Raw genomic sequence first — 17,851 nt, 5'->3', positions numbered from 1 at the left:
AGTGAGGGCTATAGCAAGCCATGGGCGCTGTCAGTGTCTACCATCATTATGAATAGTGGTAAGTCTGTTCTGCATAGCTCAGATGAGGTCCCTGCCTCCTACATGTCTCCCAGCACCTCCTCCCTGGAGACCAAGGTTACCTCACAGGAAACTGGAGAACAAGGCCAGCAACACCCCATCAGCAACACAAAAGGCAGGTCAAGCCAGCCGTTAACTCTGGGTCTATACTAACAATCCTACTCAACAGGAAATGTTGGCTCTGACCAAAATTTATTCTGTGGACAGAACAAAATCCACAGCTGGCCCTGACCCCTGGCTGTATCCTCCATGCTCCCTGAAGCTGTGTTTCAGCTGATTGGCCCAGCCTCACAGTGCCACAAGGTACAGGTTCCAAAAACCCCTGCAGATACAACAATCTACAATGTTCAAGTCCCTCATTAGAAATGTTGCTTTTGCTGCCAGTGTCATGGTAAAGTGGGTAAAATTACCTCCTGTGCTGTGGGATCCATATGGAAGGCGGTAAATGTCCTAGCTGCCCACCTATGTTTTAGCTTCCTGGTGATGGCTCCAGGAGAACCAACAGAGGATGACCCAAGTGCTTAGGCTCCGGCACCCATGGGAGGAGACCCAGAGAAAGCTCTTGCCTTCAGGCTAGCACAGAGCTGGCTCTTGGGGACACCTGAGGGACCAACCAATGAAGAAAGAGCGCTCTCTCTCTCTCTCTGTTTGGAACTCTGGTTTTCAAGAGTTGCTGAGTGGAACCCGAGGTGTGAGTGGTTCCAATGGAGCAGTGACGGCATGGCAGCATGAACTGAGGAGAAGGTGCAGGATGAGGGTGGGTGATCGGTAAGGATGGTGCTGGAGCCACAGCACCTAGGGGCCACTGTCATGGGGTCGTCTTTGCTATAGAGATCCCTAGATTGGTAAGAGGCTGGCAGCTATGCTTTGGGCACCTCTCCCAATGTGGGTCAGGTCTGGGGGCAGGTCAGGCTGGGCCAGTTCATAGCACCCACTGGGAGATGTGAGAACCAGTATGGGGTACAGGACAGGCTGAGTTGGGTTGCAACATATGCCAGTTCCCTTTAGTGCCAGAACAGGGAGCAGGCCAGGTCAAGCTGGGCTACATGGCAGGCCATGCCAGGCTTAGCCACAGCACCCACCACCACATGTAAGACCTTGGGTGGTGGAGGAAAATCCCAGGAGGGATACTGCAGGGGCTCCCCTGTTAGGCCAGTGTACCCACTGCTGAGCAGAAGACCTAAGACATGGGGCTGACCAGACTTGCCAAGGCTACAACCCTTGTTGGCCTGCATTGAGCTGGGTTAGCAGGAATCAGACGGGGTTAACTGGCTATATCCACTGGGGCATGCATGAGCCAGAGTAAGTGCAGGCTGCTCAGGCTTTGCTGCAGCATCAGTTGGCATGCTGGGAATGGGAACAAATCCTGTGAGACTACATTACAGAACCACCTGGAAAGTATAAGATCTGGGCCTGGAAGCAGGCCTAATTGGGACACTTGGATACCCCTCTATTGGGGTACAGCTCCCACCAGTGAACATAAAAACCAGGGCTGAGGCAGGCCTTGCTGGACAGGTGGTTGTACCTATCAGCAGTAAGTATGGGTGGGACATGGTACCGGTCAAGTGAACTAGGTTGCAGCTCGCACTCATGTGAACAAAAGTCAAATGGGATGCGGGATAGACTAGACAATCTACTGCACATGCGGGCAAGTACAAGAACTAGGTTTGGGGATGGGCCTGGTGCGGTTATTAGGGGTTGCTCTGACTAGGCTACAGTTCCCACTGACTTACATAAGGGCCAAGAGTGTGGTGCACAGGGATGGGCTGGGCCACAGTATCCATTGATTTGTGTAAGAGATGAGCTGCGGACAGAACTGACTCAGAAACTGCAACCACTGGGGGGCGGGAAGAAGCAGCGCTAAGGTGGGTGAACAACTGAGCCAGACTCCACACTGGCTGACACACAAGACTCGGGTCTGGGCTTACCACAGATAAGGTTTCTTTGGGGACTTCCTCCCCATACTCCCAGACTGGACCACTGGACTCAAAATACCAAGCACATGGAAGAACACAGCATCTGTGGTCTGACCGTGGAATACATGTGTTAGAACTGAGGCCCCACACTTGCTAATGGCAGTGCAGTGGATGATATGCCTAGAAGCACATGATAGACATGACACCTAACTGAAATCCTCAGAGGACGTCTGGTACCATGGCAGAGGACAACAGACAGAATAAATTGGACAACTCTCCTGGCCAAGCTTTGACAGCAAGTATCCTGGCAAATTGAGTCTCTAAGATGAACTATTTCAGCCAGTGGACCTTGGAAGGATTTCCTCAATCTTGGAGCAATGAAGTCAACAACATCTCAGAAGTGTCGAAATCACGAGCAGTACCCTTGGAACATGCTCCACATCAGGGACCCTGGGATGACATCAAGTGGCCGTCCTGCATCCCCAGGGTGCTGATGCAGTTGGGCTGCTGGAAGTGGCCCTCCTCCCTTCCTTCCCATTTGACTCAGGTACAGGAAGAAAACAAAACAAGAAAAGAAAGAAAGAAAGTGTGAGAGAGACACAGTGAGAGAAAGAGAGACAGAGACAATGAAAGAAAGAAAGAAAAAAGGAAAGAAACAAACACTTGGAAAAAATGGTCTCATCCACTTTCCCCTGTTCCTTTGACCACACCACAATCAGCAGTCCACAGGTGTATACATCCTTCTCAACTATGTAAACATCAGCAAAATAAAATTAAAAAGAAAAGAACACACAGATCTAATGCATTGCTGTTGTTTCGAATGGATGAGTAAGGACTGGCAAGGATGTTGGAGGCTTTGGTAGGAGATACATTCTCCAAAAGGTGGAAGATAATTAAGAAAGAAAGAATTATACACCAAAGCAAAAAAATCGTACTTTCATTGTAAAAATTTGAATTCTACTAGGAACGTTCAACAAATATCTGAAGAAATAAAAAATTGAAATAAAACAGGAACAACTCACTACCAGTAATCGTAACACTGAATGTAAATGGACTAAATTCTGAGAAACACAGATTAGATGAATCAATTTAAAAAAATTATAAAAGGACACGGTAATATGCAAAAGCCTGCCCACAAGAAACAAAATTCATCTGTAAAAATACAAAGTATAAGTGAAAGAATGCAAAACCACAATAAGCCTGGCATGGGAGCCTATTGGCTAACGTCCTCGCCTTGTATGCACCAGGATCTTACATTGATGCCACTTCATATCCTTGCTGCTCTACTTCCCATCCAGCTCCCTGCACTTGAAGATAGACAATTGTGGCCACTTGGGATTGAGCCAACAGATGGAAGATCTTTGTCCCTTCTTCTCTTTGTAAATTTGACTTTCCAATAAAAAGTAAAAAAAAAAAATTTTTTTTTAATTTGCTCTTTTTATTGCAAAGTCAGATATACACAGAAGAGATGAGAAAGAGAAGAAGATTTTCCATCCAATGATTCACTCCCCAGGTGGCCACAACCGCCAGTGCTGTGCAAATCCAAAGCCAGGAACCAAGGACTTTCTCCAGGTCTCTTATGAGGGTGCAGGGTCCCAATACTCTGGGCTGTACTCAACTGTTTTCCCAGGCCACCAGCAGGAAGCTGGATGACAAGTGGGGCCGCTGATATCAGAACCAGTGCCAATATGGGATCCCGGCATGTTCAAGGCAAGGACTTTACTGCCTTACCACTTCCCCTGGCCTAAAAATAAATAAATCCAAAAAAGAAAAAAGCAAAAAAGATACTCCAGGTAAACAGAAATTGAAAATGAGCAGGGATTAACCATGCTTATCATAAACAAAGTAAACTTTAAGACAAAAATGGTTAACGAGACCATGATCCTACACAATGATAATGAAATCAATTTAACAGACAATATAACCACTGCAAATACATATACCCCTAATGCTAGAGCACCATTTTATAAACAGAAATTTTGCAGATCTAAAAGGAGACTTAAGTTGTATTAATACCAGGTTAATTCAAACTCCACTTTCATCTATGAACAAATCAACAAGACAAAAAAGTCAACCAAGAAATAACAAACTTAATACACACATAGACCTGCTCCAGTCAGCAGAGCCAGTAATTTGGACAGGGAGAGGGTCTGAGGATGAAGCACCAACAGACCAGTCATGGTGGAAGTCTCTCCAAAGCCTCACTTTTTCCTCCTTTTATATTCTTTCGCCCAAGTCCTTTAGCCAGACAATAGCATGCCAATGAGTCCCAGTAGTCCAGGTGCTTTTAGCCACAACCCCATTTCCTGTTACTGCTCAGCTTAACCAGTGCTAATTAACTCCTTCCCTACAACAGACCCAACACACTTGTACACTATCCCACCTCACACTTGTAGAATGGACATCCTTTTCATCAGCACATAGAACACTAAGACTGATCATACAGTAGGCCACAAATCAACTCTCAAGAAATTAAAAAAGACTGGCTCCTGTCTTAGGTCTGGCCAAACTTAGCTTTTACAGCCACTGGGAGAGTTAACAGGTAGATGGGATGGAAGATCTCTTCATCTTGGCCACTCTCTCTGTCACTCTTCATTGCAAATACATACAATTAATCTTTTTTTAAAAAGTCACTTGAATGAGACACAAAAGAGAAAACAATGGTTGCTACAGAAATAGAATCACTCAGAACTATTATGAACATATACCCACAAATCAGGAAATTTGGAAGAAACTGATAAATCTACAGGAACATGTAATTTGCCTAAATTGAGTCACAAAGACAGACAACACTTGAACAAATAACTGGTAATGCAATAGCTCAGGACTAAATGCCTTCACTGATGACTTCTCCCAAACCTCCAAGAAACAGCTAATACCAGTTCTTGTCAAACTGTTTTGAATTACTCCAGTAGTATTTTGATAGGCCAACAGGCTCTTTCTTGGCTGAGAAAGAACTTGATGAGAACAATCCCAGTCACAGTAGCTACAGAAATACACACAGGGGCGGGAGCAGTGAAGCAGGCTGATCCTCTGCTGCAGCACTGGCATCCCATATGAGCACTGGCTCATGTCCTGGCTGCTTCACTTCCCAACCCAGTGACTGGGAAAGCAGTGCAGAATGGCCCAGGTCTTGGGAACCTGCACCCATGTGGGAGACGAGGAAGGAGTTCCTAGCTCCTAGCTTCACAATGGCCCAATTCTGGCCACTGCAGACATTTGGAATGGGAACTCTATGTAACTCTGCCTTTCCAAGCAAAATAATTTATTTCAAAAATACATACAAAAAAATACATACATATACACCCTGGGACAAATTTAAGGATTAAAAGAGATTTGCAATGAAAATTAAGAAAATACTGAAGAAAAACCTGAAGATACCCAACAACAAAATGAAAACAATGGCAAAGAAGAAAGAAAGAAAGAAAGAAAGAAAGAAAGAAACAAACAAACAAAGAAACAAAGAAAGAAAGAAACAAAGAAAGAAACAAAGAGAAAACCCAAGTATCATCCCTCTGTCCCAGGGTCTGCACTGGCAGCAAGTCTGACTCAAGAGATGAAGCCAGCAAGCAAACAGTCACTCTGATGTTGGAAGCAGTTCACTATGTTAGCCACTATGTTAAGTGCTAGCTCCCTAAATCACATTTTTTTTTAATGGTGATGTTTACAGAGTTGATGGGGGTGGGAAGGATTGAGGGTTGGGGGAAAGTGGGTGAGATCATTGTTTGCAAGTTTCCTTTTCTTCCTCCTGTATCTGGGAGCAAGGGAGGAGATGAGAAGAGAAGCTGCACTCAGCCTTCCAACTGCCTCAGTACCTGGGGTGGGGAATGGCCACCAAATATCATACCAGGGTCCCAATGGGAAGCATGCTCTGAAGGTTCTGCTCAAGTAACTTTAATAGTTCTGAAATGCTGTTAGTTTTATTGCTTCAAGGATGGGAAAATCTGTCCAAGGACCATTGGCTGACACAGTCCACCTTAGAGTTTCCATTCTCCCAGATATATGCTGGCAACACTTGGCTGGGCTAGTTGTATAGTTTGCTTTACCCTCCTTCCTCTGCTATGGTAGCAGATGTCCTCTGCAGTTCCCAGTGGACTGTCATATCCTCCATGTGCATCTGGGTATGCCATCCACTGCTCTGGCTTAGCTACAGAGGAAGCCCAGTACTGATACCTGCACTCCAGTCAGTCCACTGGCCCTGTGCTTCAGCCATGGTTGGAATCCTGGTCCCGTCTGCCACACATCCCATTCAGCTGTTATATATGTCAATGGGTGTTTTAGCCTAGCTCAACCCAACCAACCCAGTTATCCAGACCACACTCATCCCAGTAGCTGCCACTGCTTGGCCAGACAGTCCCACCCGCAGCCCTGCTTCTCATGCTTACCTGTGGGAGTCGCAGCCCATTAGAGAGGAGCCCACAGTTTCCCTACTGGGAGATCTTGCGCCCTCCTGGTGGTTCTGCAGTCTAGCTTGACAGGAGCTGTGCCTGGTCTAAGCATTTGCCAGTCCTGACGCTGTGGCAAAGTCTGAGCAGCCTGCACTTACCCTAGCTCACGCATGCACAGTGTTTATAGTCACTTGGCCTTGCTGGCTTTCCCAGCTCACATGCAGCCCTATGGGTATTGTAGCCCTGCCAAGCCTGGTCTGCCCTCAGTCCCAGGTCTCACTCTCACCAACAGGAACCCATGCTGCCCTCGTAAAAAGGTCCCCCAGGTCTCACATGTACTGGTGGGGGCTATAACCTGGTCTGGAATGGTGTGCCTCACCTTGGCATTTGTTGGATGGTATTGTAGCCTGGCCTGGCAGGGTTTGTACCCAATTCCAGCTCATGCTGGTGGGAACTGCAGCCTAGCCTTGCCTAGCTAGCCCCCAGTCGCAGCCCTAAATGTGAACTGGCTGCTGTTACAGACCGACTAGGCCTGTCCTGCACCCTGCCCTGGTTCTCAGCTCTGCCCGTGGCTGCCAAGAACGGGTCCAGCCTGGCCTGCCCCCATATCTGAGCCACAGGTCTACTGGTGGGTACTGTAATCGGGCCTGGGCTGGGCTGCTCCCTGCCCTGGTTCTTGTGCTTACCTGCAGGGACTGTGTCCTGACGGAGGTGTTCCCCAAGCTCCTCGATATCGGGTCTCCTCCGAGTTCTTTCAGAAAAGCAGAAATTACACCATCACACGTGTGTTCTCAAGTAGTCGGAGGTGTTCTGGCTTGAAGAAAAGATGAGACTTGCAGTTAGATGATGATACATTAGGAGACCTTAAACCAACTTGGAACAGGAAAAAGTTGACATAGTGGCAGACTATTCATACTTTACGTATGATTAGATAAAACCATAATATGCAACAGAGAAGTTAGGATAAGTTGACTTGAATTTGAAAAAGAAAAATCTCAAGGAGTTACTTTGGGATGAAACCATCATCCTCACTGCTAACACTCTCCTTAGGGATCCACACAAATGAATCACTGCAACTCAGGAAATCCAAATGCATGGAGTATCTTAATGCATCAATGAAAAGCGTCCTCAGGTGAGACGAATTAAGAACAAAAAAATCTTTCCAAGAAGCTGGAAGATGGCCCCAGTGCTTGGGCCCCTACCACCCTCAAGGCAGACCCTGATGAAGTTCCTGACTTGGGCCTGGTCCAGCCCTGATCTTTGAGCCATTCGGGAACCACAGGGCAGATGAAACATTTGTCTGTCTCTCCTGCTCTCTCTGCAATTCTTTTTTTTTTTTTTTAATTATGTTGCCTTTTTTATTATTTTACAATATATTTCAAAAAATGACCTTACAGATGTCTTACCTGCTCTATAAGACCTGGAATAAAAGAACACTTAGAATTAGAACACAGAGACATTAAGCTGTAATATTCACTTGTACTGAACCATTACTACCAAAGGGTAAGTATTTTTTTAAAATAAGCAGATGTGCGGCTATGCAAAATAAAATACAAACTTGTTAAAACAGAACAGTAAACTTGACTTTAATAGTTATGGAAAGGTGGCTATAGAAAGGAGGTGGTTTTGTTTTCTTTCTTCAACACATCTGGTTCTGGCAGCAAGTTGCATTATACATTTAAAGCAGTGTGTGCCCTGAAAGCTCATAGCTTCTGTTTGTGCGTATAACTTGGGTCAGAGACCAGACACATGGAAAAGCACTGTTCTCAACACCCTCAACATCTCTCCTTCCAGGAGGTCACAATGCTAACAAACTCAAGACTTTCCTTGCTGATGGTACTTAGTAATTGTTTTACTCCAGTTAACACTGGATGCTTTAATATTCTCTAAAAGAGAAGTGATGAAAGCGTGTAGAAACCCTCCAGGGTCCAATTGTCACTTCCCATTCCCCAAGTAGTAAAATAGCAGCTCTACATGTTATAAAGAAAAAGAGAGATAATTCAAATTTCTTATTAGTTTTTAACCATAGTAACTTTACAATGCTTTTAGATTTGGTTGAATTTCCAAAATGAAAATGTCAGTTGTCAAATATTTTAGGAATTTATTAAAGTATTACATATAACTGATTTCCTTTTAGCTACCCCTCCCCCTCAAAAAAGTATATATGGTGCATGTGTGTGCATTTACTTATCTTACCTTAACTGAAGTTCTCTTTTTCTAGTTGGACATGAGAAACCAGTTTAAGCAACCAACGCTTGCTTTTATTTCTATTATAAGCAGTAATTCAGATCTTTTTTCACTAAATATGACTGCAGCATTTTCATAATAAAATGCACAAAAGGCAATACCAAAAAATGCCTTCTGAACAGGCTTCTGACAGGCAACCCACGGAAGTTAGACTCTACCAAAGTGGCACTACGAGAATACAGGCATCCAGTTTCTTTTCCTTTTTTCAAATTTGTCAGTTATTTACCACAATTATTTTGTCTAGTAGAACACAATTTCATGCTGGACTTAACTCTTAAGAGTTGACATAAACCAAAACTGGACAGCAGTCAACTGGAATCACATTCCAATGGTCTCCAAACATACTTGGCTAAAACACATCTTTTCTTCTCCTTGACTGATTTTGCATTAATTTTATTAAACGTATAGCAAATAACACTGTAAAGTTTTTCTCAGAGCTTTTTCTTAGGGGACTCTGCAATTCTTGCCAACAAGTACCTGGTGAACTTGTAGACAGCGCTGTTCCCGGCTCCCCAGCAGGTGGCGGCCCCGCGCCCTGGCCGCACGCCCGCTGCATCCCGCCGGCAGCACAGAGGCTCGCGCGGCCCGGGAGCGCGCTCGCCCCGCAGCTCGGGCGGCTGGCAGGCGGGCTGGCGCCGGTCGCGTCGGCCGGCAGCAGGGCCCATGTGGAAGCTCCTCCCGGCCGCGGGCTCAGCCCGAGGTAAGGACAGAGAGGGACAGAGGGCCCGGGTTCGGAGGAGCGCCAACGCGGGGAAGGAAGTGGTGGAGGGTCGCTTCCGGTCCGGTCCCCTTACCTTCCGGGGCACGGCGGAACGGGAAGGAAACCGTGGGTCGGGCACGCGCGTGGTGGTCCCGGCTGCGCCGTGGCGGGGAAGGCCGGCTGTCCTCGGCCCCGGGGTTGGGCGGGTGGACGCCCGGCCCTGTCCCGCGCTGTGCAGTGGCCGTGGGACCCCGGCGCTGTGCAGTGGGCATGGGCGGTGGGGCGGCTGGCCCTTCGCTGAGCCCTGGCTGAGGTGGCTGAGGAGAAACCGGTGCACGGAGAAGCTTTCTGTTGTTTCAGACGCGTTTCCTTGCTGTCAGCAAGAGGGGACAGCCCAGACGTTTTCTTTTTGAAAGAGACACCAGAATTTTGCATCTCCGAGTTCACTGGCCTAGATGTGTCCAACACTGGGGCTGGTCAGGCCCAAGCCAGGAACCCCGGGATGCAAGGGCCTCAGTTGCTGTCTGTCAGAGTGCGCCTTGGCGGTGCTGGGCTGGACCCCCTGCACAAACCTGGGATGCTGGTGTCCCAGGGGAGCTGCAGCAAAAGCCAGGCTACTTCACCCTGCCCCTTTCCTGTGTGTCTGCACTTCTCTAGTGGAAGTTGCTAGTTGCCTGCCTGCTGTTTGTGGTCCTTATTGGCTGATAAAAGAAAGGGTAAGCCGGGAAAGCCATGATTGCCTGTGTGCTCAGGGTGTTCAATTGTGAGGCAGTGTTGACTGGCTATGTAAGGAGGATTAAAAAAAAAAGATTTCTTAATTTCACTTGAATGAGAGCAGGAAAGACAGAGAAGTCCTCAATTCTCGGGATGGCCTCCATGGCCAGAGCTGGACCAGTGCATAGCTGGCAGCTAGAAGCTTGTCTCATTTGCCCTACAATGTGGATACACGGGTGCAGGAAACTTGGGTCATACTCCACTGCTTTCCCAGCCAGAAGCAGGGAGCTGGATGGGAAGTGGAGCAGCTTGGGGTTGAACCAGTGCCCACATGCGATGCCAGCACTGCAAACTGAAAATTAATATGATCTGGCCCCTGAAGGACTTTTGTAAACACCAATACAGGCATTCCTATGAACTTGGACCAGTGCAAGGCCAGACCATAGAGATTTCAGTTTGTCTCGTGGCTCTCAGGGTTCCTGTGGATGTGTGGAAAGCAGACAGATCTGAGACAAATTGAGTTTGGCACAGCATACCTGAGGAAAGGCTTCATGAATCAAGGTGTGGCCCGAGCCAGTGGAGGTTGAGAGAGCAGTACCCAATGAGACCATCCAGGTCCTCTGAGGTCTTGGCCACACCTTCAGGTGGGTGGCACCAGCATTGCCCACCCATTTCTTAACTAATTAAGAGATCACCAATGGGGAACATCTCACCTGTAGGTTCCTCGCCCAACAAGGAGGGGTCAAGGAAGGCTTAAAATCCTAAAACCCTTCCTCAAACCTTTGGTGTCTCTCTCTCCCTCCTCTTTCGAGAGCACCCCACCTCCCGGCTTCTCTTCCGGAGGTGCTTCCCCTTCCTTCCTTCCCTGCTCCCTGGTCCCTTCGCAAATAAACTTTTCTGTTTGCAACAGATTCCCGGCTTTTTATTTCTATACTAAGCTGAGGAAAGAACCCACCGGGCATTTCTGGTAACACCCAACAGTCCAGCAGACGGTAGGAGGTGACTTCCAGAAACAGCGGGATTGGTTAGTTGCAGCTCACTGTTGGCCTGGTCTGAGTGTGCAGTGAGAAGGCATTTGCCCTCAGGACCTGGTCTGAGTAGGTGACAGGCTGAGACTTAGCCATCTGTTACATGGATAGCACTGCTCAGGGCAGGCATTTGGCACTGTGTAGCAGGGCTAGCCTGGGAGTCCTGTTCAGCCTGTCTCCAGCTGTTGGCTAAAGTGCACCCTTGGCCACAGCTCAGAGTTGAATTACTGCCACCTGTGGACAGACCAAGTTTGAGTCCTGGGCTCAGATACCCTGGATATTTGGGCAGTGAGTCAGAACGTGTATCCCTGTCCCCCAAATAAGTAAAGTAAAAATTTACAAAGAATAGGGGCTGGTGTGATGGCTCAACTAGCTAATCCTCTACTGTTAGCACTGGCATCCCATATGGGCACTGGTCCTTATCCCAGCAGCTCCACTGCCCATCCAGCGCCCTGCTTGTGGCCTGAAAAAGCAGTCCAGAACGACCCAAAGCCTTGGGACCCTGCACTCAATATGAGAGACCTGGAAGAAGCTCCTGTCTCCTGGTCTCAGATCGGCACAGCTCCGTTGTTGTGGCCATTTGGGGAGTGAACTAATGGATGGAAGCTCCAGTCAAGTTCATATTGGGACTTTACTTGGGATTTCAGTAAATGTATACTTTGGGAAAGCAATTCCTTTCACTGTTGTTATTCCTTGAGAGAAATGGTATGCCCTTGCATTAATGTAGGTGATCTTTTGATATTCCTCAATAAGGGTTTAATAGAAAATGGGGGTTTAATTTATGTAAAACTGATTAACATTGAAATAGCAAACTAAAATATTTTCTTGGCATATCATGAATTTTATCCTATATAATGTACACATTTATGTATGTGTGTTTGTGTCTCATTTTATTCCTCTTAGAACCATACAGACTTTTGACTGGCACTGAGTACATCGTTGGAAGGAAAAACTGTGCTATTCTAATTGAAGATGATCAGTCAATCAGTCGAAATCATGCAGTGTTAACTGCTAATTTTGCTGTGACCAACTTGGTATGTTCCTGATTGTATTTTGCTAGCTTGCCGTGAGAGTTGAAATCAGTATATTGCCTTGATGTGAGAGAGAGAGCTGTTTGAGCATTTTATGCTTTTGTTTCAGTGACTTAGAAACTTGGAGAAAGTAGGTTGTATTTGTATTTGTTTACTTAACAACATTGACTGTTCCCTGGTGAGAGTTATTGGGCTTAGCTGTGATACATTCCTGATGCTCGCTCTTAAAGAGAGTATGTGACTGATGGACACAAAGTCTGGGTGTGTAAAGGGAGGCTCCACAGTGGGAATGACAGTTTTCCCGGGGAAGACAACTGTTGCTTCTGATCCACAGCTCTTTTGAATGGCTTGGAAGGTATTTGTTAGCTTTCACCAGAACCACGGGTGATGAGAGTGATAAAAATATGTGAATAAATACGTTCAAAATCATCGTGGTAGGAACAAGAAAGTGAAAGTAAGCAGTTAGTTTGAACAAATGTGACAAATGCACAAGTGATGGATTAGTTTACTGGCATTTAGGTTTTGTGTCTATTTGTGTTGTAGAAAAGCATTATTATAGAAGTTGCAATAGAAAAAATAAAATTATTACCAAAAATCAGAACCTCTAGGCTTTATGCCTTGTTTTTACTCGCCCAGTGTTTACCATGTGCTTTTGATAATGTAAACAAAGCAAAACGAAAACGTAGGACTGAAGCTGTCATGTTATGCATGAAGCAAACTGCTGCCAATCATAAAATTCTCAAGTGTGTGAAATGGAAGGGTTGGGAAAGTCCCAACTGATTTACAGAAATAAAGAAAAATGTGTGTTCCAAGAGTTATAATTCTGAAATTCAGAGATTTTCTTGAATGGAGATATTTATGTTAATTGCTAATTAGTCCTTTGAAGGCAGCCAGAACAGTAGCTGTCATTCCCTGTGGTGGCAGGATATCCAGCTGTTTATTATTTTACCCTTTTCAAAAGTTATCAAATGTCTCCTGTGAATCATCTCCCCCTGGATTGTATGTACTTGAGCTGTAAAAGACTTGTAATTACTTCTCTAATTTTCAGAGTCAAACTGATGAAATCCCTGTATTGACAATCAAAGATAATTCTAAATATGGTACCTTTGTTAATGAGGCAAAAATGCAAAATCACCTTCCCCAAACTTTGAAGACAGGGGATAGAGTCACCTTTGGAGTGTTTGAAAGTAAATTCAGGTATGGATTTGTTTATTTAATTTTTGTTGTTAAAGATTTACTTTTACATGAAAGGCAGATGAACAGAGAGAAGGAGAGACTGCCTTTACTAGTTCACTTCCAAGTTGCCACAACAGCCAGAGGTGGGCCAATCTGAAGCCAGGAACCAGGAGCCTCTTCTGAGTCTCCGACATGGCTTAGGAGTCCCACAACTTTGGGCTTTCCTTGACTGCCTTCTCAGGCCACAAGCAGGGAGCTGGATCCACATTTGGGAAGCTGGGGTATGAACTGTTGCCCATATGGAATCCTGGTGGAAGCTTAGTGTACCAAACCAGTGGCACTGGCCCCACACTTTTTAAATTAGATTAAAGTGGACAATTTTATCTCACAACAATTGAATTTTAAAGCAAAGATAAGGATTATAAGATGAAGTATAATTGACTTCCCGTTTAGTACAGTAGTGAACTCTGTGTGGTTGGTATATTTTGTGGATCACAGGTGGGGGGTGACAGGTGGGTAAAAGTTTGTGTTAGTCCCTGTGAGTTGTGATAGGAGCCTCGTTTGTTTGATGCTTCATAAGTTAAAATGTAATGTTGATGTTGGCCATGTCTTTTTCTTCTTTGGGAACACAAGATTTAGGAGGTAAGAATTTCCTAAGTTACAAATTTATAATGTGTCAAAATTAAATGAATAATATGTTGTAAGCTTAAAGTTGTAAAGTATTGTAAAGTTGTAAAGTCTTTGTAACTGTGATAACGTAACTTTATTGTCATTCACAGGGTAGAGTATGAACCTTTGGTTGCCTGTTCTTCTTGCTTAGATGTGTCTGGGAAAACTGCTCTAAATCAAGCTGTATTGCAACTTGGAGGACTCACTGTGAACAGCTGGACAAAAGAATGTACTCACCTTGTCATGATGTCAGTGAAAGTCACCATGGAAGTAAGTTGAACTGTGTTCCCATATTACAACAAGTTCTGGGACCTTGAGTGAACTCACCACAGCACAGAGTTAGCACCATGTGTCTCTTCTGTCAGATTGTCTTCCTCCAGTCTCTGACATTGTCTCATGGTCTCATGCTCAGTTAAGCTGTAATCACACAAAGATTTCTTTGCTGTATCTTTAATGCCCTGAAATGTATGGATATGTACCTTCCAAAGATGCTGACTATTCATTAAAGCAGTGATGTATTTTGGTATATTTTCAGGTTTTGCATTTTCATCAGATTTGATATATCCAAAGGTAATTGAAGAATGGCGTTTAAGATGTGATTTGTTAAACAGGCTGACTGTGCAAAAGATATGTGGGATTGTTTTAGGCTGTGTTTGAAGATGCAAAAACCTTTTGTTATAATTAATTAAATATTAGTGTTATATTCTAATTTATATATAAATGGCTCTTATGTGTGTACATATATGTGTATGAAATAGCTGTCAAAGAGAAAGGCTTTTTGCCCAGATTGAACCTGAAGTTAAATTTGTACCATGGTGAAGTTACCCTGAACAAAGATAGTTTCCTCTTGGAAAATTTAGGACATTGATTTTTTTGCTGCTGCAGCAAGACTAACTTAAAAAATACTCATGTTGATAAACTCACAGGTAATAGATTCATAAAACATTTGTAAAACCAAAATTCATATGCATGAGGACCTGATATTTAAATGTTAGCTCAGCATAATCTCCCTGAAGATATTAAGTTACTTAAATGGAGTAGGTAATGATACATGGGTTTAGAAGGCCTGAAATAAGGTCAAAGATGCTTTGATTATCTTGGGAGATTTTGCCAAGTCCTCAGAGCTGGACACTTCTAGTACCTGACATGCTAATGACCACCATTAGAGACGCCACCATGGAGTGTGCAGCGTTTCTTCTTTGGTGTTTCTGATTGCTTTTTGCGAAAAATAAATAAAATAAAAATAAACCCTGGTCATTATATTATTTGTTGGTCCTCTTTCCCAAAGTATATTCAGGCTTATAGGTTTTCCCTTAGTTGTGTTTTGTTTTGTTTAGATTATTGAATGTTAGAACCAGAGAGAAACCTGAGGAGTGTTTAGTTCAGCTTTTATATTTTGAAGAGCAAATTGAAGCTTGGAGCAATTACGTGCTTTGCCTGGAATCGCATGTGTTGGGAGTTTTATTCAGTCCTGTGTTGATTGCATTTCACTACTTCCTGTTGGATTTGGATGATCTCATTCACATAGGAAGTTGGGATCTGTCAGATTCCAGTCTTTAGAGATACCCTCAATCTGGTCGCTCCTAACACCTGCATTATTGAAAACATATGTATAAACTGTATAGTTGGATTATTTCCTAGAATATGCCAGCTCTTTCTTATTTTAATTGCCCACAGTAGTATTTTCTAGTCCTTTCTGAGTTTGTGGATGTGTGTTACTTGAGGCTGATAGCTTGATTCACGTTAGTTCACAGTTTCGTTCTCTCTTTATGTGTGCATCAGCTTCCACTGAGCCTAACCAGTTGCTCCTTGATTTACTGTGTTGAAGAGGCTTTATTCTATACTCTTACTCCTTCTGAAAGCAGTAAGGCTCCACAGAAATTTCCATTTATCTCTTAATGTGTATTGGCTCTGCAGGATGGGTTAGATTTCTTCAGCCTGAACGTGTACTTGTAATGTTTTTCAAGTTGGAATGCATTTTTAAAGTCTTTGTGTTATTCTGCCTATCCCAAAGGACTACTGTGTCATTGGCTTCTGATAATTGAGTAGTTCTGGTTTGTGGTATAAAACTGAGCAAATATGAAATTCTGTTTTACAGATTGTGACTTCGTTTATCAAATTAAGCAAAGGAAAGAAAACAATTATTAGAAAGGCATGTTTGTAGTTTATAACATGAATGTTTTCTTTAGAAGAAGCTATCGTAATGACTATATATATATATCCACATATATTTTCTTTCTTTTAGACGATTTGTGCACTCATTTGTGGATGCCCCATTGTAAAGCCAGAGTATTTTACTGAATTCCTCCAAGCAGTTCAGTCCAAGAAACAGCCTCCACAAATAGAAAGGTATATTATGTGTTTCTAATTAACAACATATGACAGAAAAGATGAGCGCATTGACTTTCGGTTAACTCTCTGGAATTCTAGATGTGATAGTTGCTGTGTTCCACGTTTCTCTTGTGTGTGTGTATGTGTTCCATGTTAATGAAATTTTTTCAGTTAGTATGTAAAGAAAGAGTACCCCAAATTCTTAATTGGTTATTTCTTAGCTCTGTGAAACAGATGTTAACTGCTAATATATAACAAAAAACTGTTGAAGCATGGTAAATAGGTCAGCATTGCTCATGTGCCAGTGTCGGGGTCATGGGTGAGGTACCCTTGGTAGTGGGGCTGCAGCAACCCTCTTGGAGAACCACATATTTGGACCTAAATGTTGACAGCACTGGGCACTGCTTTTGTTACCTCATTTCAAAATGAGATCACTGACACAGTTTGGTAGCTCTAGATTAGTAATTCCATCTATAAAATCTGAGCACATGGCTTGCTCTCACCCTAATTGCTTGTTAAAAGAAATGTTGATTGTTGGTAATTGCAACAAAAGGTGGATGATACGTGCCAGATTTGTGAGCCACTAGACTTGGAGATCTGGCCTAGACTTGGAGTTTCTGGCCTTTTTTGTCTTTGAGGTGGCATCTGAGGACCTCAGCTGGTTTGTAGGAGCAGGCCAACTCATTCTAGTGCACCTGGACATGCTCCTCTCCTTTGCACTGGATTCAGGGCAGGCAGCACAGCATGCACTGTGTGTTTCAGCGCTAGGACAAACAGTCCACTCTGTGCTCCCTGAGATTGGGGATCCTGCCTTGTCTGGGACCAACCAGTCCTGAAAGCCTGGGGTTCTTGGTGACACCAAAGGCTGTTGGTTGGATCACCCCACATTTCCTGCCATGGGTGCGACTGCCTGTAACCTGTTAGACCCCTAACCTGCTGCCCAAAAGCCATCAGTGCCGCCAGATTGTACGATTACAAGCTTACATTGATTCTATAGAATGACTGGCTATTTCAAATGGCCTTAAGTTTAGGAGTGTTAAGCAAGTTAAGAATTTCCAAAGTATTTTTATCAGCATGTTGTAGTGTTACTAATATTTTTATTTTATAAGGATTTATTTATTCTTATTGGAAAGACAGATCAGGTTTATGACGAGAAAGAGAGACAGACAAAGATCTTCCATCCGCTGGTTCACTTCCCAAATGGCTGCAACAGCCAAAACTGAGCTGATCTGAAACCAGGAGCCAGGAGCTTCTTCTGGGTCTCCCAGATGGGTACTGGATGCAAAGGTTTTGGGCCTTCCTCTGCTGATTTCCCAGGCCAAAAGCATGGAGCTGGATGGGAAGTGGAACGGCTGGAACACAAATCAGCACCCATGTGGGATGCCAGTGCTTACAAGACAAAGATTTAACCTCTGAGCCATTGCGCCGGGCCCACTCATTTTATTGTTAGAGCAGTAACAAAGTGGTTCATGTTCATAAGCATGTCTTATTGCATACATATGTATGAGCTATGTTTTTATAAGACTGACAGGTATAGATTTGTTAATATCAGCATCACCTGAAACACATGGTT

At 44.3% G+C, this 17,851-nt stretch overlaps 1 long non-coding RNA gene across 2 annotated transcripts; it reads left to right on the top strand.

Moving 5' to 3' along the window:
* The first annotated feature begins 9,986 nt into the window (after window positions 1-9,986).
* Window positions 9,987-16,359, top strand: LOC121166647. Of its 2 annotated transcripts, none has more exons than XR_005885453.1 (5): window positions 9,987-10,045; window positions 11,975-12,105; window positions 13,151-13,299; window positions 14,058-14,217; window positions 16,193-16,359. It is a non-coding gene; the product is annotated as an uncharacterized LOC121166647 (long non-coding RNA). The 2 variants fall into 2 exon arrangements; XR_005885454.1 differs by having other exon boundaries at window positions 14,099-14,217; window positions 16,193-16,358.
* The last annotated feature ends 1,492 nt before the right edge of the window (window positions 16,360-17,851 follow it).

Source organism: Ochotona curzoniae, unplaced genomic scaffold, assembly GCF_017591425.1.
Source record: "Ochotona curzoniae isolate NIBS_2020 unplaced genomic scaffold, NIBS_Ocur_1.0 patch19, whole genome shotgun sequence".
Lineage (NCBI taxonomy): Eukaryota > Metazoa > Chordata > Mammalia > Lagomorpha > Ochotonidae > Ochotona > Ochotona curzoniae.
Note: the sequence above shows the minus strand (reverse complement) of the source record. Positions and strands in the feature narration are given on the sequence as shown.